This window comes from Stenella coeruleoalba, assembly GCF_951394435.1.
Source record: "Stenella coeruleoalba genome assembly, chromosome: 8".
NCBI classification, from domain to species: Eukaryota; Metazoa; Chordata; class Mammalia; order Artiodactyla; family Delphinidae; genus Stenella; species Stenella coeruleoalba.
Genome location: NC_137154.1, coordinates 42,992,315 through 43,018,290, shown reverse-complemented (window position 1 = coordinate 43,018,290; position 25,976 = coordinate 42,992,315). Strand labels below are relative to the sequence as shown.

At 37.4% G+C, this 25,976-nt stretch overlaps 1 protein-coding gene across 3 annotated transcripts in view; it reads left to right on the top strand.

Annotated features, from left to right (window-relative positions):
• PARVA (parvin alpha) overlaps nt 1-25,976 on the top strand; it is a 180,386-nt gene that overhangs the window by 107,297 nt on the left and 47,113 nt on the right. The gene's annotated exons all lie outside the window — the stretch shown is intronic.

Sequence of the window (25,976 nt, the reverse complement as noted above, 5' to 3'; positions counted from 1 at the left end):
CTAGTACCTGCGAGCAGGGGCTATTCTTCGTTGCGGTGCACAGGTTTCTCATTGCAGAGCTTCTCTTGTTGTGGAGCACGGGCTCTAGGCATGCGGGCTTCAGTAGTTGTGACACATGGGCTCAGTAGTCGTGGCTCATGATCTCTAGAGCGCAGGCTCAGTAGTTGTGGCACATGGGCTTAGCTGCTCCGCGGCATGTGAGATTTTCCCAGACCAGGGCTTGAACCTGTGTCCGCTGTATTGGCAGGCGGATTCTTAACCACTGTGCCACCAGGGAAGCCCCCTGAACTAATTTTAGACTTATAGTAGAGCTGCAGAGACAGTACAGAGAGTTCCTGTCTCCCCTTACTCAGCTTCCTCTAATGTTAGCATCTTACCAACCATAGGGCAAGCATCAAAACTAAGAAATTAACCTTGGGCTTCCAAGGTGATATGTTTTGGGGAAGGACCCCACGGAGCTGATGTGTCCTCAGGGCATCATATCAGGGCAGACACGATGTTAACATGTCTTATCACTGCTGATGTTAACATTGACCACTCGGTTAAGTTGGTGTCCGCCAGATTCCTTCACTGTAAAGTTGCTATTTTTCTCTTTGTTATTAATTTATTTGTGGGGAGATACTTTAAGACTTTGCAAATATCTTGCTTCTCCTTCCACTCCTTCCACTAATTGTAATTGGTGGAGCATGTCTGCCAGTTATTACTGTGGTGGCCTAGTGGAGGTTTTCTATTTTTCTAGTTTCCTATTCCTTCCACATTTATTAACTGGAAGTCTTCTGTAAGGAAAAGTTGTCTCTTGTCCCCCATTTACTTATTTATTTACATCAGTATGGATACAAAGATACTTATTATACTTTAGTTTATCATCAATGTTATCATTATTCATGTTTTGCTCATATACTTCCCCCTTTGACCACTAGGAGCTCTTTCAGGTTGGCTCCTGGGCACTTCCTGGACGTGCTGCCCCATATTTTTTTTTCTTAGCACTTCTTTACTTTCTCATATCATAAGATGCTCCAGGCTTATCTTATATTTCACTTTTACTCTGGGCCTAGAATCAACTACTTCTTCAAGGAGCCCCAGTTTCTTTTATTAGAGAATGGTGCTTAGAAATCAGTATCTGGGCATATTACTTGGTGTTTTTAACTGGCTACCTGTCACACAGATAAATATCCGTGTGTAGGTACGGTACTATTACCTGGTGGTACTAAGATGAAGCAGGCATGATCATTTCCAGAAATTCAGCTTCAAATTGTACTGGGGCTGGGCATGGAGAGTAGGAGGGGGCTGAGTTTGGGATTAGTAAACTAACTATGAAATACTGGCATTTAGAAAAAAATTAAAATGGCATAGCGACCTTCAGGAGTCCAGATATGCCGAGTCACATCTCGGGAGCAGGATATGGACCTGGGATCCGGGAAGCCATGCTGATGACATCATGGCACAAGGACTCAACCCAGAAATGAGCAAGATGCCAAGGCAGGGATCTCTGGGCCAGAGGTGCGTGCGTGTTATTGTTATGGTGAAATTCTGAATAGTTGAGCGTCCCTGAGATGACAGGTGGACTGTCTGGCTGGGTGCTCTCTGATCTTGAGTTCTGAGAGGGTGGCGTCATACCTGCTGCTCCTCTGTGTGGCCAGATGCTACTTGCTCAGCATCAGTGCCCGGTCTCCTTGCCCTTCTGAGTCCCTAGGCAAGTCTGGGAAATTCTTCTGGTGCAGCCTCCCCCAGGTCCTCCTTTCTGAGCTGCCTAGCCCAGCTGCCCACTGCGGCCTCTGTTCTCTGCATCTTCCCTCTTGCGCGGGCAGCATATCTGAGTTGAGGTTTTCCTGAAAGCAGATGCTGAAACAAGGACTTGCGTGGAGGAAGTTTATGTGACGGGTGATCTTAGAAAGTACAGGTGGTCAAGTGGGGAATGGAAGAGAGGAAGAGAGAGACACCATTAAGGATGCATTCATGAGGATGACAGCTCTGTTTGCAACCAGGGCCCAGGGCTGAGAAACTAGGTGACACCACCCCTCAAAATCCCCCTACTCAGGACAGGGAGCAGGGACGTTTATCCTATGGCTCCCATCACTGTGTGCTTGAGGATTGTGTAGGAATTAAGAACCCCTGGACTGTACTCCTGCTAGAGAAGGCGAGCGCTTCAGGGCCGGAGATAGCTGTCTGCCGTGGCAGGTGAATGCTGGGAGCTCAGGGAAGGGGCGTCAGCGTCATCCAGGAAGACCAGAGGGTGCAACTCCTACTTTAAGGACTGCTCCTCCCAACACTGGCCATTTCTCTGTATCATTGGTGTCACCGCCTGGGAAAAGTCAGATGCTGGCCACTTTGGCCTGCCTCTTTATGGTGCCCACCCCCATCCTCTCATGACAATGGCTCCAGCCCTTTCCACACCTCAGAACACAAACTCCCCACCCCCAAGAATGAAGAGGAAGTTTCTCCCTAGCCCCTGACAGAAATTCACCTCATCTTTTATCCCAGGATTAGCCTCTTCTCAGGGCGACTGATAGATGCAATATCCTCACTTCCCCCGGGTATTCTTTTAGCCCAGTGCACCAATAAGTGGGGTAAAAGTCCCAGAATGGTTCGAAGTTGGGACACATTTCCCAGCGTCTCAGCTTACAGGTGCATCCATGGTCACCTTGCTGTATTTGCATCGCCAACATCACATCCCCTAGGCGGTAGATGTGACTAAGTGAGAAAGGCAGGAGGCAGGGGATTCTAGGGAAATGCCTATCCCGGGTCATCATTTCATTTGACCATGGGCTGCTGCCTGTTTCCTATTGAGGTTTCCTGACTTGGGACAGCTCTGCAATTTGCCTTATGGCATGTTAGATTCCCCTGATCCTAATCTTTGAACATGTGTGTGTAACTGGGAACAGAAAAGGCCTTTTCTGAGGGATGGAAGTCATAAGGCTCTCCCTTCTGGTTTTCGCAATAACATATGACTGAAACAGGGTGTCTTCTTCGGGCATGAGACTAGGAAGGGTCCCTTGGACATAAAGGTTCTGCAGGAGGGTTTTTTGTTTTGTGTTGGGTATGTGTGTGTGTTTCTTTTTCGCTGGTAGACCCTAAAGAGTACATCTTACACTGGCCTTAATCTAATCAATTAATATTCGTCAAGCAATAGCCATTTAATTTGCTATGTCCTACTGCTGAGTTTAGGGATACGGACGTAAATACATCACAGCGCCGCCTTTAGGTAACTCACAACCTGTACTATGAAGGGCTGTGGGCTGTCAAGTTGAAGATTTGGAAAGGCATCATGAAAGAGGCGGCATTTTGAATCAGGCCTTCTGGAAGGAGCAGAATTTCAGCCAGATGAAGGAGGAGAAGAACATTCTAGTAAAAAATGTTGCTGGTAAGCACCTGTGGATTTCGGTGTGAGTGGAGAGTGTTATAGAGACAGGAGCATATGGGTAGGTGACCATCAGCATTGGTTGAGTGGGGTGTGGGGCTAACAAAGAAGATGGGAACCAGCACCCAGACCTTGGTTTCTAACTCCAGTCTCCAGTAATAGAAACCAGGGCATACAGATGAGCCTGGAGCATCTTGCAGTGCCAAAAAGAGGCACTAGGGGAAGAAAGTATATCTGCGGGGCAGCATGTTGAAAGTGTTCAGGGCCCATCTGAGAGAGCTCCCAATGGCTAAAGGTGGAAATTTGAGCCAGAAGATGAGTAACAATAATGTTGGATTATAACCCAAAGTCTAAAATAAATATCCTTAAGTCCATATTGATATCAATAAATAGCTGAATAAATAAATGAGGGAGAAGAGACAAATCTTCTTTACAGAGTAATTTCAAATAAGTTATTGATTTATAACTCCTTCAAGGAAGTAGAAGTTAACTCCCCATCCCTGATGTGGACTGGATCTAGTGACTGGCTTCCAATGATTAGTGTATGGAGTGGAGGAACCTCGTACAGACACTACTTTGGCCAAATCAAAGTTAGCATCACCGTTGATAAGTCACGTTGATAGCATGTGCCCTTGATAGGATGCAGTTAAAAGGGCACTTCACCTCTGTGGTCTTTCTCTCCAAAATCCCCAGTCTAACCATGAGAAAAATATAGGAAAAACCCAGTACTCTTCAAAACTGTCAAGGTCTTGAAAAACCAGACATCTCTGAAAAAATGATCCTAGAACAGAGGACATGAGGCAGGTAATGATGAATAGGTGTGAACGGAAAAAGGATGTTAAGGAAAAACTAGTGAAACCCAAATAAATATGGAGTTTAGTTAATAGTCATGTACTAATGTCAGTTCATTAGTTGTGACAGATGTACTGTAGTAATGTAAGAGGTTAACAATAGGTGAACCTGGATTTAGGACATGTAGGAACTATCTGAACTGCCATTTCAGCTTTTCTATAAATCTAAAAACCATTCTAAAACAAGAAATTTGTTTAAAGAAATAAGATGAGCTTACATTATAGAGGACCTTGCAGTAAAAATTTTAGACTATATGCAGTGCCCAGTGGTAACTGCTGATGGCTTGTGAGCAAAACACCATGATCAGAAATAGGAGCAGCAGGAGGGTTGCTCAGAGGCAGTAGAGGAAACACCAGCAAAGCATCCTTTTATAAGATAATAAGGGTGTCGAACTAGAGGAGTGGCAGTATAGATGGGGAGAAGCTTTAAGAGAACCTAGTGATGTAGGGAATGAGCAGCTGAAGTAAACCAGGCTGACCCTAAGTGATGGATGTTAAATAGGGATGATTCCATGAGTCCCTGGAAGAGCAGCATCTTGAAGGGTTTGGTCATATTGGTTTTGAGAGTCGCTTCCCTACACCCAAAAAAGTACTTAGGCTGAAGTAGCAGCTATGCTAAAATTGAAAGAGGAATGAAGAGAAAGATAGGAGATCTGAGTTCCAATCCTGGTTCTGCCACTAAAACATTTCTCTGCAGCTCAGGTCACTCTTCTGTAAAACCAGGAAGATGGCCTGTGCAACTGTACAGCTGAGTGGTTCAGTACAGCACTCACTAACCACATGTAGCTATTAAAAGTAATTAAAATTAAAAATTCCTTTACTTAGTCACACCAGCTACATTTCAAATGCTCGCTAGCCAAATGTGTCTAGTGGCCACCATATTGAATAGTGCAGAAATGAGCATTTCCATCATAGCAGAAAGTTGTTTTGGACAGCACTGCCCTAGGTACTGCTATGATAGTCACTGTTTCTAAGATAATTGAAGATAATGTATACTGGTATTCTTAAGCTGGACGAGACATTTTCTGGTCTCTGAAAAACTCAAAAGCTGGATGAAATTCTTTTTATTCTTATTCTTTTATTTATAAGTAGTAGAGAAGCTCTAGAGTGTGTTACTAAGTAAAAAAAGTATGGTACAGTACTGTGTGTATATATATGTCACTGTGCATGTGCATTAAGAGACACATCTAACAATTGAGTATATAAAGAATATCTCTGGTAAGTCACAATAAACTCTCTATGGTGTGGAACTAGGGAACTTGGGACTGCAATGGGAAGAGGGGACTTAATTCTCACAGCTTGAAGTTTTTCCATGTTTGTATATTCTCAATTTTATAAAAGAATGGTAGAGTACATATGTAAATTTCAGTAGCAAAACTGAATCTATCGGTGGATGTCAAATAATACTTCATACATTTCAACAGCTATCCCAAGTAAAATAGGAAGAAAAGGAAACCACCTAAATAAGATAAAGACAATTTATACAAAACCTAACAGTGAACACATTACATAGTGAAATATCAAAGACATGGTATTAGGAACAAATCAGAGATGATGGCTATCATCACAATTATAAGTGTTTTGGATATACAAGCTAATGTCGTAAGATAAGGAAATAGATTTTCAGGTTGAGCATTATGGCTGACTAAATGTTCAAGCAAATCCTCTTGGTCTGCATAGTTTAAAAATCTGGATAAGCCTTAAAAAATATATTTTTGTATTGCATGGGTAAGCTGAAAGGGAAGGAAATCCTACTGATGCCAAAAACAACAAGGAAGTGTAAATCCAGTAAAATAAGTGTTAATTTCTAATGGCCTAATTAGCCTGAGGTTTAATGGTTCACACTTACAGGGCCAAGACACAAAGCCTGAAGTCTGAAAGGAAGGGGAATTGAATCAGAGACCCCTGTATAGAGCCAGTGTCTCTGAAGGGTAACACTTTCAGTGGGTAAACTAAAACAATCTTGTCCCACAGAGAGGGGCAGTAAGGATAAATGTCTATCTCAGCCTTGGATATGAAAGGGACAAGATAAAGAAGAAGTCTGCACTGATAATTCCTTATCATAAAATGTCTGTACTCACACAGATTTTAGGACTAGGATTCACAGTACTTATGTGGCTTTAAATGCCCCAAGCTGAAAATATAGTTAAAAGTTGTTCCAAGTTATTAGTGTTCCCCAAGGCAGAAGGGAACACATGCCTCTTGAAAGGAATGAACTTTAAACCCAGGCCACAAAAAATTCCCAGAGATAAAATTCCAAGACAAATGAGCTCAAAATCAGAAATCAACAAACACATGAAAGGAAGGCACCATGGGCAGCATCAACCAAAACAATAAACTGCAGATTCATCCCACAAATGCTATGGATATTAGCAATTGATCAGTTATGGAATAGAAAATATATTTAATATGTCAAAATAAAAGTTTTCAGACTATAGAAAGGATGATAAAAGAACAAGCAACTATCAAAATTGGACAGGCAGATATGAGAGAACTAAATAGAACTTCTAGAAATGGGGAAAAAATAGAATAATGAAATTAGAAACCTCAATGGATTAGACACAGCTGAAGAAGGAATTGATGAGCTGGAAGATGGAATTGAAGAAATTACCCAGAATGCAGTATTAGAAAGACAATGGAGTGGAAAGTGAGAATTAAAAGACATAGAGATTAAGAAAATCCAACATATGGCTAATTGGAATTCTAGCAGGAGAAAAGAAAGAGAATGGAGTATAGTCAATATTTAAAGACATAATGAATTAAAAATTTTCAAAATTGGTGAAAGATATGAAGTCTCATATTCAGGAATCTCAAGGAATCCCAAACAGGATAATTAACAAGAAAACTTCATAATGATACCTAAGAACACTGAAGACAAAGAAAAGATTAAAAGCAGAGAGAAAAAAAGAGATTACCTATAAAGGAACAATAGACTGAAAGCTGTCTTTCCTCAGGAACAATCAAATCCCAAAGCTGTTGGAATGATATTTTCAAAGTGCAGAAAAAATATTGTTAACTTACAGGTTTATATCCAGGAAAAAAAAAACAACCAAAAAACCTGTTTTAAAAATGGGGAAAAAAGGCATTTTAAGCAAACATGAAGTGAGAGGGTTTACTACCAAAAGACCCTCACTAAAAGGAGTTTCTAAAGGGTGTTCTCCACAAAGAAGGAAAGTGAACCCCCCCCAAAAAATTATCTGAAATGCAACAAAAAATGAAGATAGAATCAGAATTCCAGACAACTAAGGTACTTAACTCAGGAAGAGTGATTTGAGTTAGAGTGTGCTGAGGTTCTTGTATTATTTAGTATGTGAATAAAGAGACTAATTAACATAGGACTCTGTTCAGTTAAATACACATGATAAATTTTCTAGGGAAATCAATAAGATAATAAAGCAGTGTATAACCTCCCTACTTTTAATGGGGAGAAAATGAAATGAGTGGGAACAGAAACCTTAATCTAAGAAGCAACAAGGATGGAAGCAGAACATAAAGAATCAGAAAAGTAGAGAAGTAGAAAGCTTAAAATAAGTTGGTAGAAGTGAATCCAAGTATATTTGTAAAGGCAATCAATGTAAATTGGCTTTTTGTGTGTGTCGGGTTTTTTTTTTAACATCTTTATTGGAGTATAACTGCATTACAATGGTGTGTTAGTTTCTGCTTTATAACAAAGTGAATCAGTTATAAATATACATATGTTCCCATATCTTTTCCCTCTTGCATTATCCATTTAAAAGACAAAGATCATCAGATTAGATAACAAAATAAAATCTTGCTCTGTGCTCTTTACTAGAGATAGTACCATGAAGACACAGAAGGGTTGAAAGAAAAAGAATAGAAGTAATCATATATACTAGACTAATACTAATTAAAAGAAAGCTGCTGTAACTATTTTAATATCAAATGAAATAGACTAAGGCAAAAAGCATCACTACAGTGAGTCTCTACATATTAATGAGACTAAAATTACTAGGAAAATATTGACATTTTCAACCTAACACACTTTTGTGCATTAAATATATAAAAATTTAAAATGCCAGTCAGAATTACAAGAAGTTGACAAATCTGCCATTACATATTTCTCTTAATAACACATTAAGGAAAAAGTTCATAAGACTAGAGAAGATGCGGACAATGTAATTAACCAGCAACACCCCCAAACTGGAGTATTCTCATTCTTTTCAACTGTATGGAACACTTACAGATTTTGCTTAGGTCCATAAAGTAAGTCTCAAGTTATCATACAGACCAAATTCTTTGACCATGATGCAATTAAAAAAAATTTTTTTTTTAACTGACCATTTCCATGTTTCTGGAAACAAAAATATAATGACTTAGAATTTCTCATACTGGATGGAGTATTTTATGTATTCTAATTCTTTGAAGGGTGGTTACATTAATATAGTATGATATATATGGCAACTCTGTTTGTTAGAACGTCTCAGTCCTTCTATCATTCAGAATTCTTGAGTTTATTCTGCCCTGTCTTTATACTTCAGAACTTTTTGAATACTGTTTCATTGTTTCAAAAGCATATTTGGATGCTAACTTCAAAAACAACTGAAAGATTCACAAAATAATCCTATCAGAACATTTTCTAAATAGCATCCTATTTCAAAATCATGCCTAGTACTTTATAACAAGTTAAACTAGTGATGAACAATTTGCAGAACTATAAAAACGTGAGAGAAGCAATTTCCTGGAAGAATAAAAAAAAATTATCAATAGAAAATTTTCAAAGAGCTAGCTGAAATTAGCTGAATAAAGAAAATGAGAAGACTACAGGCCCTTTGGTGGGGCTAATGGCAGACTCTGGGAGGGATCACACCATGGAGTACTTCCCAGAGCTTCTACTGCCAGTGTCCTTGTCCCCACAGTGAGCCACAGCTGTCCCCCACCTCTGCAGAAGACCCTCCATCACTAGCAGAAACTCCATATGCATTGAATTGAAAATACCTTCTTTCAAAAGCAAGAAGAACTATAATCCTGCAGCCTGTGGAACAAAAACCACATTCACAGAAAGATAGACAAGATGAAAAGGCAGAGGGCTATGTACCAGATGAAGGAACAAGATAACACCCCAGAAAAGCAACTAAATGAAGTGGAGATAGGCAACCTTCCAAAAAAAGAATTCAGAATAATGATAGTGAAGATGATGCAGGACCTCAGAAAAAGAATGGAGGCAAAGATCGAGAAGATGCAAGAAGTGTTTAACAAACACCTGGAAGAGTTAAAGAACAAACAAACAGAGATGAACAATACAATAACTGAAATGAAAAATACACTAGAAGGAATCAATAGCAGAATAACTGAGGCAGAAGAACGGGTAAGTGACCTGGAACACAGAATGGTGGAATTCACTGCTGTGGAACAGAATAAAGAAAAAAGAATGAAAAGAAATGAAGAGAGCCTAAGAGACCCCTGGGACAACATTAAATGCAAAAACATTCACATTATAGTGCTCCCAGAAGGAGAAGAAAGAGAGAAAGGACCGGAGAAAATATTTGAAGAGATTATAGTCAAAAACTTCCTTAACCTGGGAAAGGAAATAGCCACCCAAGTCCAGGAAGTGCAGAGAGTCCCAGGCAGGATAAACCCAAGGAGAAACACATCGAGACACATAGTAATCAAATTGGCAAAAATTAAAGAAAAAGAAAAATTATTGAAAGCAACAAGGGAAAAACAACAAATACCATACAAGGGAACTCCCATAAGGTTAACAGCTGATTTCTCAGCAGAAACTCTACAAGCCAGAAGGGAGAGGCATGATATATTTAAAGTGATGAAAGGGAAGAACCTACAACCAAGATTACTCTACCCGGCAAGGATCTCATTCAGATGCGATGGAGAAATCAAAAGCTTTACAGACAAGCAAAAGCTAAGAGAATTCAGCACCACCAAACCAGCTCTACAACAAATGCTAAAGGAACTTCTCTAAGTGGGAAACACAAAAGAAGAAAAGCACCTACAAAAACAAACACAAAACAATTAAGAAAATGGTAATAGGAACATACATATCAATATCTAGTTTAAACGTGAATGGATTAAATGCTCCAACCAAAAGACACAGGCTCGCTGAATGGATACAAAAGCAAGACCCATATATATGCTGTCTACAAGAGACCCATTTCAGACTTAGGAACACATACAGACTGAAAGTGAGGGGATGGAAAAAGATATTCCATGCAAATGGAAATCAAAAGAAAGCTGGAGTAGCAATACTCATATCAGATAAAATAGACTTTAAAATAAAGACTATTACAAGAGACAAGGAAGGACACTACATAATGATCAAAGGATCAATTCAAGAAGAAGATGTAACAATTATAAATATATATGCACCCAAGGTAGGAGCACATCAATACATAAGGCGACTGCTAACAGCTATAAAAGAGGAAATGACAGTAAAATAATAATAGTGGGGGACTTTAACACCTCACTTACACCAATGGACAGATCATCCAAACAGAAAATTAATAAGGAAACACAAGCTTTAAATGACACAATAGACCAGATAGACTTAATTGATATTTACAGAACATTCCATCCAAAACCAGCAGATTACACTTTCTTCTAAAGTGTGCACAGAACATTCTCCAGGATAGATCACATCTTGGATCCCAAATCAAGCCTCAGTAAATATAAGAAAACTGAAATCATATCAAGCATCTGTTCTGAACACAACCCTATGAGATTAGAAATGAATTACAGGGAAAAGTAAAAAGCACAAACATATGGTGGCTAAACAATACGTTACTAAATAACCAAGAGATCACTGAGGAAATCAAAACATACCTAGAGACAAATGACAATGGAAACATGATGATCCAAAACCTAAGGGATACAGCAAAAGCAGTTCTAAGAGGGAAGTTTATAGCAATACAATCCTACCTCCAGAAACAACAAACATGTCAAATAAGCAATCTAACTTTACACCTAAAGGAACTAGAGAAAAAAGAACAAACAAAACCCAAAGTTAGTAGAAGGAAAGAAATCATAAAGATCAGAGCAGAAATAAATGAAATGGAAACAAAACAGTTGCAAAGATCAATAAAACAAAAAGATGGTTCTTTGAGAAGATAAACAAAATTTATAAACCATTAGCTAGACTCATCAAGAAAAAGAGGGAGAGGACTCAAATCAATAAAATTAGAAATGAAAAAGGAGAAGTTACAACACGCACTGGAGAAATACAAAACATCCTAAGAGACTACTACAAGCAACTCTATGCCAATAAAATGGACAACCTGGAAGAAATGGACAAATTCTTAGAAATGTATAACCTTCCAAGACTGAACCAGGAAGAAACAGAAAATATGAACAGACCAATCACAAGTAATGAAATTGAAACTGTGATTTAAAATCTTCCAACAAACAAAAGTCCAGGACCAGATGGCTTCACAGGTGAATTCTATCAAACATTTAGAGAAGAGCTAACACCCATTCTTCTCAAACTCTTCAAAAATATAGCAGAGGAAGGAACACTCCCAAACTCATTCTATGAGGCCACCATCACCCTGATACCAAAACCAGGCAAAGATACTACAATAAAAAAAAATTACAGACCAATATTACTCATGAATATAGATGCAAAACTCCTCAACAGAATACCAGCAGACAGAATCAACAGCACATTAAAAGGATCATACACCATGATCAAGTGGGATTTATCCCAGGGATTCAAGGATTCTTCAATATACTGAAATCAATCAATGTGATACACCATAAGAACAAATTGAAGAATAAAAACCATATGATCATCTCAATAGATGCAGAAAACCCTTTTGACAAAATTCAACACCCACTTATGATAAAAAACTCTCCAGAAAGTAGGTAAAGAGGAAACCTACCTCAACATAATAGAGGCCATATACAACAAACACACAGTAAACATCTTTCTCAGTGGTGAAAAACTGAAAGCATTTCCTCTAAGATTAGGAACAAGACAAGGATGTCCATTCTCACTGCTTTTATTCAACATAGTTTTGGAAGTCCTAGCCACGGCAATCAGAGAAGAAAAAGAAATAAAAGGAATACAAATTGGAAAAGAAGAAGTAAAACTGTCACTGTTTGCAGATGACATGATACTATACATAGAGAATCCTAAAGATTCCACAAGGAAACTACTAGAGCTAATCAATGAATTTGGTAAAGTTGCAGGATACAAAATTAATGCACAGAAATCTCTTGCCTTCCTATACACTAATGATGAAAAATCTGAAAGAGAAATTAAGGAAACACTCCCATTTACCATTGCAACAAAAAGAACAAAATACCTAGGAATAAACCTACCTAGGGAGACAAAAGACCTGTATGCAGAAAACAATAAGACACTGATGAAAGAAATCAAAGATGATACAAACAGTTGGAGAGATATACCATCTTCTTGGATTGGAAGAATCAATATTCTGAAAATGACTATACTACCCAAAGCAATCTACAGATTCAATGCAATCCCTATCAAATTACCAATGACATTTTTTACAGAACTAGAACAAAAAATCTTAAAATTTGTATGGAGACACAAAAGACTCTGAATAGCCAAAGTGGTCTTGAGGGAACAAAATGGAGCTAGAGGAAGAGACTCCCTGACTTCAGACTATACTACAAAGCTACGGTAATCAAGACAATATGGTACTGGCACAAAAACAGAAATATAGATCAATGGAACAGGGTAGAAAGCCCAGAGATAAACCCACGCACCTATGGTCAACTAATCTATGACAAAGGAGGCAAAGATATACAGTGGACAAAAGACAGTCTCTTCAATAAGTGGTGCTGGGAAAACTGGACAGCTACATGTAAAAGAATGAAATTAGAACACTCCCTAACACCATACACAAAAATAAACTCAAAATGGATTAGAGACCTAAATGTAAGACCAGACACTATAAAACTCTTAGAGGAAAACGTAGGAAGAACACTCTTTGACATAAATCACAGCAAGATCTTTTTTGATCCACCTCCTAGAGAAATGGAAATAAAAACGAAAATAAACAAATGGCACCTAATGAAACTTAAAAGGTTTTGCACAGCAAGGGAAACTATAAACAAGACAAAAAGACAACCCTCAGAATGGGAGAAAATTTTTGCAAATGAATCAACAGACAAACAATCTCCAGAATATATAAACAGCTCATGCAGTTCAATATTAAAAAACAAACAACCTAATCCAAAAATGGGCAGAAGACCTAAATAGACATTTCTCCAAGGAAGACATACAGATGGCCAAGAAGCACATGAAAAGCTGTTCAACATCACTAATTATTAGAGAAATGCAAATGAAAACTACAGTGAGGTATCACCTCACACCAGTTAGAATGGGCATCATCAGAAAATCTACAAACAACCAATGCTTGAGAGGGTGTGGAGTAAAGGGAACCCTCTTGCACTGTCGATGGGAATGTAAATTGATACAGCCACTATGGAGAACAGTATGGAGGTTCCTTAAAAAACTAAAAATAGAATTACCATATGACCCAGGAATCCCACTCCTGGGCTTATACCCAGAGAAAACCATAATTCAAAAGACACATGCACCCCAATGTTCATTGCAGCACTCTTTACAGTAGCCAGGACATGGAAGCAACCTAAGAGCCCATCAACATACCAAATGGATAAAGAAGATGTGGTACATATATACAATGGAATATTACTCAGCCATAAAAAGGAATGAAATTGGGTCATTTGTAGAGACGTGGATGGATCTAGAGACTGTCATACAGAGTGAAGTAAGTCAGAAAGAGAAAAACAAATATTGTCTATTAACGCATATATGTGGAACCTAGAAAAATTGTACAGATGAACTGGTTTGCAGGGCAGAAATTGAGATACAGATGAAGAGAACAAATGTATGGATGCCAAGGGGGGAAGTGACAGGGGTGCGTGGTGGTGGTGTGATGAATTGGGAGATTGGGATTGACATATATACAGTATTATGTATAAAATAGATAACTAATAAGAACCTGCTGTATAAAAATTAAATAAAATAAAAGTCAAAAAAGAAAACTGTACTGAGGAGACTTTAAAAAAGAAATTATCTTTAAATTCTTAGCAACACTGAATGAAATTATTATTTAACTATGGGAATATTTGAGTAGATCTCTTAAATTTTGAGGGTTGAATATTTTAAAAATATGTGAAGGGTAGAAATAGCAGGAGAGGGTCTCAAATCTTCCATCTTAAAATGTCATACAATCGAAATAAGTGATATAAGGTTACAAAATAGAGACAACTGCATCTTATGTTACTTGCATACCCAGAGAATGTTAAAAACTCAAACAATAATAAGGGGATTTGGTAAGATGACTGTATTTAAGAAGAAAATTTGTAAGGCAGCAGCATTTTTTTTTAACCAGTAATAATCAGTTGGTAATACATACATAAATACACACACACAGGATGTTTACTGCAACTTTATTACAAATAGGGGAAAAGTGTAATATAACCTGACTGCATATCTACAGGGGAATAGTTGAATAAGTTCTATAATATATAATGCAGTTTTTTGTAAAAGATTGAGATATCAATATGTATTGACATAGAAAGATACTCACGATATGTTTGAGTGAGACATATATTGAGACTAAAAAGTGAATAGAGAACATCAATGAAACTGATAGTTGATTCTTGTAAAAGATAAACAAAATTGACAAACCTTTAGCTAGACTCATCAAGAAAAAGGGAGAACTCAAATAAAATCAGAAATGAAAGAGGAGACATTACAACTGATACCACAGAAATGCAGAGGATCATAAGAGACTATTTTGAGTAATTATACACCAAAAACCTAGACAACCTAGAAAAAAAATGGATAAATTACTAAAAATTACAACCTACCAAGATTGAATCATGATTAAACAGAAAATCTGAACAGACTGAATACTTGTAGGAAGATTGAATCAGTAATCAAAAAACTCCCCAACAAACAAAAGCCCAGGACCAGATGGCTTCACTGGTGAATGCTACCAAACATTTAAAGAAGAATTAATGCCAATCCTCTGAAAAAAGAGGAGGGAACACTTCCAAACTTATTTTATGAGACCAGAATTATTCTGATACCAAAACCAGACAAGGAAATCATAAGCAAAGAAAATTACAGGCCAATATCCTTGATGAACATTGATGCAAGAACCCTTAATTTGCTAAAATATTAGCAAACTGAATTCTACAATACATTAAAAGGATCATACACATGGTCAAGTGTGATGTAGTTATGGATGCAAGAGTGGTTCAGCATCCACAAATCAATCAATGTCATACACCACGATAACAAAATGAAGGATAAAAATCATAAGATATCTTAATAGATGTAAAAAAAAAAGCATTTGACAAAATTCAGCCTCCATTTATTATAAAAACTCTCAAAGTAGGTAAAGAGGGAACATACCTCAACATAATAAAGGCCACATTTGACAAATCCACAGCTAACATCATACTCAGTAGTGAAAAGCTGAAAGCTTTTCCTCTAAGATCAGGAACAAGACAAGGATGCTTACTCTAGAGACTTATTCAACATAGTATTAGAAGTCCTAGTTCAAGCAATTAGGCAAGAAAAACAAATAAAAGGCATCCAAATCAGAAAGGAAAATGTAAAACTGTCACTATTTGCAAATGACATGATATAATATATAGAAAACCCTAAAGGCTCCACCAACAAACTGTTAGAACTAATAAATTAATTCAGTGAAGTTGCAGGATACAAAATCAATAAACAAAAATCTGTTTTGTTTCTATACACTAATAACGAACTATCAGAAAGAAATTAAGAAAACAATCCCATGTAAAATTACATCAAAAAAGAATAAAATGTCTAGGAATAAATTTAACCAAGGAGGTAAAAGACCTGTATCCTGAAAACTATAAGATACTGATGAAAGAAATTGAAGAAGACACAAATAGATGGAAAGATATTCCATACTAATGGATTAGAAGAATAAATATTATTTAAAATATCCATTCTACCCAAAGCAGTCTACACATTCAATGCAATTCCTGTCAAAATCCCAATGGCATTTTTCACAGGTATAGAAGAAACAGTCCTAAAATTTGCATGGAACCACAAAAAACCCCATATAGGCAAAGCAATCTTGAGAAAGAAGAACAAAGCTGGAAGAATCACATTCTCTGATTTCAAACTATATAACAAAGCTATAGTAATCAAAATAGTATAGTTTTGGCATTAAAAATAGACACATAGATCAATGGAACAGAATAGAGAGCCCAGAAATAAACTCACGGATAAATGGTCAATTAATTTACAACAAGGAGATGAGAATATACAATCTCTTCAACAAATGGTGCTGGGAAAACTGGACAGCCACATGCAAAAGAATGAAACTGGACCACTATCTTACACCATACACAAAAATTAACTCAAAATAGATTTAAGACTTGAATGTAAGACATGAAACCATAAAACTCCTGGAAGAAAACATAGGCAGTTAGTTCCTTGACATAGGTCTTGGTGATGATTCTTTGGAGTTGACACCAGAAGGAAGGCAACAAAAGCAAAAATAAATAAGTGGGACTACATCAAACTAAAAAGCTCTGCACAACAAAGGAAAACATCAACAAAATGAAAAGGCAACCTGTGGAATGTTAGAAAATAGTTACAAATCATATACCTGATAAGGGGTTAATATCCAAAATATATAAAGATCTCATACAACTCAATAACGAAAAAGCAAACAATCCAATTTTAAAATGTGCAGAGGAGCTGAATAGACATTTTTCCAAAGAAGACCTACAGATGGCCAATGGGTATGTTAAAAGGTGCTCAACGTAATTAATTATAAGGACAATGGAAATCAAAACCACAATGAGGTATCACTTCACATCTGTTAGAATGGCTATTATCAAAAAGATAAGAAATAAGTGTTGGCAAGGATGTGGAGAAAAGGAAACAGTTGTGTTGGTGGGAATGTAAATTTGTTCAGCCACTGTGGAAGACAGTGCGGAGGTTCCTCGAAAAATTAAAAATAGAACTACCATATGATCCAGCAATTCTACTTCTAGGTATTTATCCAAAGGAAATGAAAACACTAACTTGAAAAGATACTGAAACTCGCATGTTCATTGCATCATGAGCCAATGGCTTGGCTTTACAGTAGCCAAGATATGGAAGCAACCTAAGTGTCCATAATGAATGAATGGACAAAGAAAATGTGATATATATATATATATATATATATATATATATATATATATATAAACACACAATGGAATATTATTTAACCATAAAAAGAAGGAAATCTTACCATTTGCAACAACACGATAGAACTCGAGGGCATTATGCTAAGTGAAATAAGTCAGACAGAGAAAAACAAATACCTTATGATCTCACTTATATGTTGAAGCTAAACAAAACCAAACCAAAAATGAGTTCATAGATACAGAGAACAGATTGGTGGTTGCTATAGGATGGGGAGTGGTGGATAAAATGGGTAAAGTTTGTCCAAAAGTACCAACAACAATGAAAAGAATGAGGTATATCCATATATTTTGACATGGAAAGATACAATATATGTTTAAATGGGAAAAAAAACAGTAGCAGAAAAATATACACACTGTAATCTCATTTCTACTAATAGAATGAGAGAGAGAGAACTCTTTCTATTCTTGTGTGTATTATGAACATGAAGAGATACACTTAAAACTGTTAATAAGTGTTACTTTGAGATAGTCTTTTTACTCAAATCCACCTAATACTAATATCAATGCCTAAAATAATGTACCCAACAACAAAAATTAAATGCAAGAAGACAAATCCAAATATAATAACTAAAGTGGAAAATGTAAAGCAGAATTACATTTTCTAAAATATTAGTAATGCAGATAAATAAAGCAAAACCATAGAAACTCTTATCCTGAATAAGAAATGTCAGATGCTAAAAACAGATTTTTTTTTAATTTTAGGAAAAATGAATTATAATTTTAGTATAATAAACTACTTAAAAATATTGATGGAAACAGAAAAACCATGAGTGTTGCAGTAGGTAATGTGTAAAATCCAATTTTTAAAAACAAGAACAGAATGGACAATAGTGCAAGAAAAAGTTACTGACGTAGAAGACAGACTCAGAGACCTACCCTATTCACTGTAAGTAGTCCAAAGTCAGAGGAGGTTATAAATATGAAAATTCATAGGCAATGATATAATACAGCAGGTCTAGCAAAAAAGTGGTTCTCATTGCTTCCACTCCTCCCCTCCCCACTTACCCAGCCCACTCCCAAGACAGTTGTCACTAATATATCCCAGAAGTCTTTCCCTCTGAGCCAAGATAAGGCTTCAGAAGTTTTCTTAACTGAGTACCTTGGGCAGCCTCTACCAATGGCCAGCATACCTCTACTAAACGCTGGTAGTTGCAGTGTAATATGAAAACTTGTCATTTCTTCAATAGGAGAGGATACAAGGTAATAATTCATGTCCTGAAAATGGAAAAGGCACACAGTTTCTTTCAAAGGTTTAACATTCAAGAGAAAGACATTTAGATATATGCTTGTTAAATCCCTGAACTTCAGAAATAAAGAATGATGGCATCAAGCAACTAAAGAAAAGAGAAAGATAACATTTCAGGCCATCACAGGTAGAATAGCTTGAGATCATCCTATCAAGACTACTGAGAAGAATTCTTAAATCCACAGAACCTACAGAAATTTTCCAGTGGGTGATCTTATCTTCAAAGAATTACTCAAGGGACATTTGACTTGGATAAGCTAAAACTACTGAAAAATAAGATAATGTAAACTATAGGGGAACCATTGATGTATGTTGAAGTTTAATTAGTTTGTATGTCAGCCCTTAAAAATGAGGAGAAAAGACATTCTAAACATGTTTCAGAGAGTCAGTTCTATCAATCCTCGAATGAGTTGTGGAGAGTGGATTAGGTGAATCCAATAGCAGACAACATATTTCTCATTAGGGAATCCAGACTTGTTCTTTAAGATAAAAATATAAATTTATACTAAGAACATGATTAGACTTTTTTTGCCTTTTAATATAATAATTTTTATGTCATTGCACACAAGAAGCATTGATTTTTATTGAATTTTTTTTTAAACAGCAGGTTCTTATTAGTTATCTATTTTATACATGTTAGTGTATATATGTCAATCCCAATCTCCCAGTTCATCGCACCACCATCACCCCCACCCCCGCTTTCCCCCCTTGGTGTCCATACGTTTTTTCTCTACATCTGTGTCTCTATTTCTGTCTTGAAAACTAGTTCATCTGTACCATGTTTCTATATTCCATATATATGCGTTAATAGACGATATTTGTTTTTCTCTTTCTGACTTGCTCTGTATGACAGTCTCTAGGTGAATCCACGTCTCTACAAATGACACAATTTCGTTCCTTTTTATGGCTGAGTAATATTCCATTGTATATATGTACCACATCTTTTTTATCCATTTGTCTGTTGATGGGCATTTAGGTTACTTTCATGACCTGGCTATTGTAAAGAGTGCTGCAATGAACATTGGGGTGCATGTGTCTTTTTGAATTATGGTTTTCTCTGGGTATATGCCCAGTAGTGGGATTGCTGCATCATATGGTAATTCTATTTTTAGTTTTTTAAAGCACCTCCACACTGTTCTACATAGTGGCTGTATCAGTTTACATTCCCACCAACAGTGCAAGAGGGTTCCCTTTTCTCCACACCCTCTCCAGCATTTGTCATTTGTAGATTTTCTGATGATGTCCATTCTAACCGGTGTGAGGTGATACCTCATTGTAGTTTTCATTTGCATTTCTCTGATAATTAGTGATGTTGAACAGCTTTTCATGTGCCTCTTGGCCATCTGTATGTCTTCCTGGAGAAATGTATACTTAGGTCTTCTGCCCATTTTTTGATTGGGTTGTTTGTTTTTTTAATATTGAGCTGCATGAGCTGTTTATATATTTTGGAGATTAATCCTTTGTCCATTGGTTCATTTGCAAAAATTTTCTCCCATTCTGAGGGTTGTCTTTTCGTCTTGTTTGTAGTTTCCTTTGCTGTGTAAAAACTTTTAAGTTTGATTAGGTCCCATTTGTTTATTTTTATTTCCATTTCTCTAGGAGGTGGATCAAAAAAGATCGTGCTGTAATTTATGTCAAAGAGTGTTCTTCCTATGTTTTCCTCTAAGAGTTTTATAGTGTCCTATCTTACATTTAGGTCTTTAATCCATTTCGAGTTTATTTTTGTATATGGTGTTAGGAAGTGTTCTAATTTCATTCTTTTACATGTAGCTGTCCAGTTTTCCCAGCACCACTTATTGAAGAGATTTCTTTTCTCCATTGTATATCTTTGCCTCCTTTGTCATAGATTAGTTGACCGTAGGTGCGTGGGTTTATCTCTGGGCTTTCTATCCCGTTCCATTGATCTATATTTCTGTTTTTGTGCCAGTACCATGTTGTCTTGATTATTGTAGCTTTGTATTATAGTCTGAAATCAGGAAGTCTGCTTTCTCCAGCTCCTTTTTTTCCCTCAAGACCGCTTTGGCTATTGGGGGTCTTTTGTGTCTCCATACAAATTTTAAGATTTTTTGTTCTAGTTCTGTAAAAAATGCCATTGGTAATTTGATAGAGATTGCATTGAATCTGTAGATTCCTTTGGGTAGTGTAGTTATTTTCACAATATTGATTCCTCCAATCCAAGAACATGGTATATCTCTCCATCTGTTTGTGTCATCTTTGATTTCTTTCGTCAGTGTCTTATAGTTTTCTGAGTACAGGTCTTTTACCTCGTAAGGTAGGTTTATTCCTAGGTATTTTGTTGTTTTTGTTGCAGTGGTGAATGGGAGTGTTTCCTTAATTTCTCTTTCTGATATTTTGTTGTTAGTGTATAAGAATGCAAGAGATTTCTTGCATTAACTTCGTATCCTGCAACTTTACCAGATTCATTGATTAGCTCTAGTAGCTTTCTTGTGGCATCTTTAGGATTCTCTATGTATAGTGTCATGTCATCTGCAAACAGTGACAGTTTTACTTCTTCTTTTCCAATTTGTATTCCTTTTATTTCTTTTTCTTCTCTGACTGCCGTGGCTAGGACTTCCAAAACTATGTTGAAAAATAGTGGCTAGAGTAGACATCCTTCTCTTGTTCCTGTCTTGTTCCTGAAATTCTTTCAGTTTTTCACAGTTGAGAATGATGTTTGCTGTGGGTTTGTCATATATGGACTTTATTATGTTGAGGTAGGTTCCCTCTATGCCCACTTTCTGGAGAAAAATGGGCACAGAGATGCAGAAATACTTTTGCTTTTGAGGTGATCATATGGTTTTTATTCTTCAATTTCTTCATATGGTGTATCACATTGATTGATTTGCATATATTGAAGAATCCTTGCCTCCCTGGGATAAATCCCACTTGATCATGGTGGATGATCCTTTTAATGTGCTGTTGATTCTGTCTGTTGGTATTCTGTTGAGGAGTTTTGCATCTATATTCATGAGTAATATTGGTCTGTAATTTTTTTTTATTGTAGTATCTTTGCCTGGTTTTGGTATCAGGGTGATGGTGGCCTCATAGAATGAGTTTGGGAGTGTTCCTTCCTCTGCTATATTTTTGAAGAGTTTGAGAAGAATGGGTGTTAGCTCTTCTCTAAATGTTTGATAGAATTCACCTATGAAGCCATCTGGTCCTGGACTTTTGTTTGTTGGAAGATTTTAAATCACAGTTTCAATTTCATTACTTGTGATTGGTCAGTTCATATTTTCTGTTTCTTCCTGGTTCAGTCTTGGAAGGTTATACATTTCTAAGAATTTGTCCATTTCTTCCAGGTTGTCCATTTTATTGGCATAGAGTTGCTTGTAGTAGTCTCTTAGGATGCTTTTTATTTCTACGGTGCCTGTTGTAACTTCTCCTTTTTCATTTCCTATTTTATTGATTTGAGTCCTCCCCCTCTTTTTCTTGATGAGTCTGGCTAAAGGTTTATCGATTTTGTTTATCTTCTCTAAGAACCAGCTTGTAATTTTATTGCTCTTTGCTATTGTTTTCTTTGTTTCCATTTCATTTATTTCTGCTCTGATCTTTATGATTTCTTTCCTTCTACTAACTTTGGGTTTTGTTTGTTCTTTTTTCTCTAGTTCCTTTAGGTGTAAGGTTAGATTGTTTATTTGAAATTTTTCCAGTTTCTGGAGGTAGGATTGCATTGCTATAAACTTCCCTCTTAGAACTGCTTTTGCTGTATCCCTTAGGTTTTGGATCATCGTGTTTCATTGTCATTTGTCTCTAGGTATTTTTTGATTTCCTCTTTGATTTCTCCAGTGATCCCTTGGTTATTTAGTAACATATTGTTTAGCCTCCATGATTTTGTGTTTTTTTTACGGTTTTTTCACTGTAATTTATTTCTAATCTCATCATGTTGTGGTCGGAAAAGATACTTCATATGATTTCAGTTTTCTTAAATTTACTGAGGCCTGATTTGTGACCCAAGATGTGACCTATCCTTGAGAATGTTTCATGTACACTTGAGAGGAAAGTGTAATCTGTTGTTTTCAGATAGAATGTCCTATAAATATCAATTAAATCTATCTGGTCTATTGTGTCATTTAAAGCTTGTGTTTCATTATTAATTTTCTGTCTGGGTGATCTGTCCATTGGTGTAAGTGAAGTTAAAGTCCCCCACTATTATTGTGGTCCTGTCAATTTCCTCTTTTATGGCTGTTAGCATTTGCCTTATGTATTGAGGTGCTCCTGTGTTGGGTACATATATATTTATAATTGTTTTATCTTCTTCTTGGATTGATCATTACGTAGTGTCCTTCCTTGTCTCTTGTAACATTCCTTATTTTAAAGTCTATTTTATCTGATATGAGTATTGCTACTCCAGCTTTCTTTTGATTTCCATTTGCATGGAATATCTTTTTCCATCCCCTCACTTTCAGCCTGTGTGCATCCCTGGGTCTGAAGTGGGTCTCTTATAGACAGCATATATACAGGTCCTGTTTTTGTATCCATTCAGCAAGCCTGTGTCTTTTGGTTGGAGCATTTAATCCATTCACATTTAATGTAATTATCGATATGTATGTTCCTATTACCATTTTCTTAATTGTTTTGGGTTTTTATAGGTCTTTTTCTTCTCTTGTGTTTCCCACTTAGAGAAGGTTCTTTAGCATTTGTTTTAGATCTGGTTTGGTGGTGCTGAATTCTTTTAGCTTTTGCTTATCTGTAAAGCTTTTGATTTCTCTTTCGAATCTGAATGAGATCCTTACCGGGGTGAGTAATCTTGGTTGTAGGTTCTTCCCTTTCATCACTTTAAATATATCGTGCCTCTCCCTTCTGGCTTGTAGAATTTCTGCTAAGAAATCAGCTGTTAACCTTATGGGAGTTCCCTTCTATGTTATTTGTCATTTTTCCCTTGTTACTTTTAATAATTTGTCTTTAATATTTGCTAGTTTGATTACTATGTGTCTTGGCGTGTTTCTCCTTGGGTTTATCCTCCCTGGTTCTCTGCGCTTCTTGCACTTGAGTGGCTGTTTCCTTTCCCATGTTAGGGAAATTTTCGACTATAATCTCTTCAAATATTTTCTCGGGTCCTTTCTCTCTCTCTTCTCCTTCTGACACCCCTATAATGTGAATGTTGGTGCATTTAATGTTGTCCCAGAGGTCTCTTAGACTGTCCTCATTCCTTTTCACTCTCTTTCCTTTATTCTTTTCCATGGCAGTGAATTCCACCATTCTGTCTTCCAGGTCACTTACCCATTCTTCTGCCTCATTTATTCTGCTATTGGTGGCTATTGATTCCTTCTAGTGTATTTTTCATTGCAGTTATTATATTGTTCATCTCTGTTTGTTTGTTCTTTAATTATTCTAGGTGTTTGTTCTTTAATTCTTCCAGGTCTTTGTTAAACATTTCTTGCATCTTCTCGATCTTTGCCTCCATTCTGTTTCCAAGGTCCTGGATCATCTTCACTAACATTATTCTGAATTCTTTTTTTGAAAGGTTGCCTATCACCACTTCATTTAGTTGTTTTTATGGGGTTTTATCTTGTTCCTTCATCTGGTACATAGTCCTCTGCCTTTTCATTTTGTCTGTCTTTCTGTGAATGTGGTTTTTGTTCCACAGGCTGCAGGATTGTAGTTCTTCTTGCTTCTGCTGTGTGCCCTCTGCTCATGAGGCTATCTAAGAGGCTTGTGCAAGCTTCCTGATGGAAGGGACTGGTGGTGGGTAGAGCTGGGTGTTCCTCTGGTGGGCAGAGCTCAGTAAAACTTTAATCTGCTTTTCTGCTGATGGGTGGGGCTGAGTTCCCTCCCTGTTGGTTGTTTGGCCTGAGGCAATCCAGCACTGGAGGCTACAGGCTCTTTGGTGGAGCAAATGGCGGACTCTGGGAGGGCTCACACCAAAGAGTACTTCCCAGAACTTCTGCTTCCAGTGTCCTTGTCCTCACGGTGAGCCACAGCCACCCCCCACCTCTGCAGGAGACCCTCCAACACTAGCAGGTAGGTCCGGTTCAGTCTCCTATGGGGTCACTGCTCCTTCACCTGGGTCCCGATGCACACACTACTTTGTGTGTGCCCTCCAAGAGTGGAGTCTCTGTTTCCCCCAGTCTTGTCAAAGTCCTGCAATCAAATCCCACTAGCCTTCAAAGTCTGATTCTCTGGGAATGCCTCCTCCCGTTGCCGGACCCCCAGGTTGGGAAGCCTGCCATGGGGCTCAGAACCTTCACTGCAGTGGGTGGACTTCTGTGGTATAAATTGTTCTCCAGTTTGTGAGTCACCCACCCAGCGGTTATGAGATTTGATTTTATTGTGATTGCACCCCTCCTACCATCTCATTGTGGCTTCTCCTTTGTCTTTGGATGTGGGGTATTTTTTTGGTGAGTTCCAGTGTCTTCCTGTCAATGATTGTTCAGCAGTTAGTTATGATTGCAGTGCTCTCTCAAGAAGGAGTGAGTGCATGTCCTTCTTCTCTGCCATCTTGAACCAATCCAGAACCATTGATTTTAAAACATACCAGTATAAGTACCACTCAAAGAGAAAAAAGTACTTCAATTAAACTATAACCCAATGTTTTCTTATTGCTTAGAATTTTTATGTTCTACTTTTTGAAATTGCTCTTGTAGGTTCTTTTTAAATTTATTTTATTGAAGTATAGTTTATTTACAATGTTGTGTTAATTTCTGCTGTACAGCATCTTGTAGGCTTTTTGAGACATGGAAGTGACAACACTATGAAGAGCTATGACCAAGTTCACACACATGGAAGCAGTGATAACTCTTATACCTTCCACCTGGCTGTTGGTAGTTGTAGGATGCCATCAATTTTAAGACACAGCCTGATTTCAGGGATGTTAAAATGTGAAAAGTGTGTACATTAGAACTAGTGAAGTAGGACTCATCAAATTAGTTACCTTCCAGGTGGGTTTAAGAGGAAAGAAGGTTCTTAAGACATAAATATGATTCAACAGGACACATATTGTACTACAGGAGTGTTCAAAACACCTTGGATAAGGACTTGACCGCTGCCCAGGCAAGCACGAAGGTGTTCCAGTCAGGGCACAGGAATGTCTCTGGAGAAGACAGAGGTGAAAAGAAGAGGGAAAACCTCAGAATGAGGAAAAAGAGCTCAAATATGACAAGCTGGGTTAAATGCCCTCCTTCTATGATCCTGGGATCTTATAATTTGGGGCTTCAAGACACAATCACAAGGTTTTCACAGTACATACTGGCACCACCAGTGCCACCACCAGACGTGGAGGGGAGAGCAGCGTCCCTCACCTACTAGGTGCTCAGTATGGTGAGTGAGTGAGTGAATGTGTGAGTGCGTGGGTTAGGTCTGTCTGTGG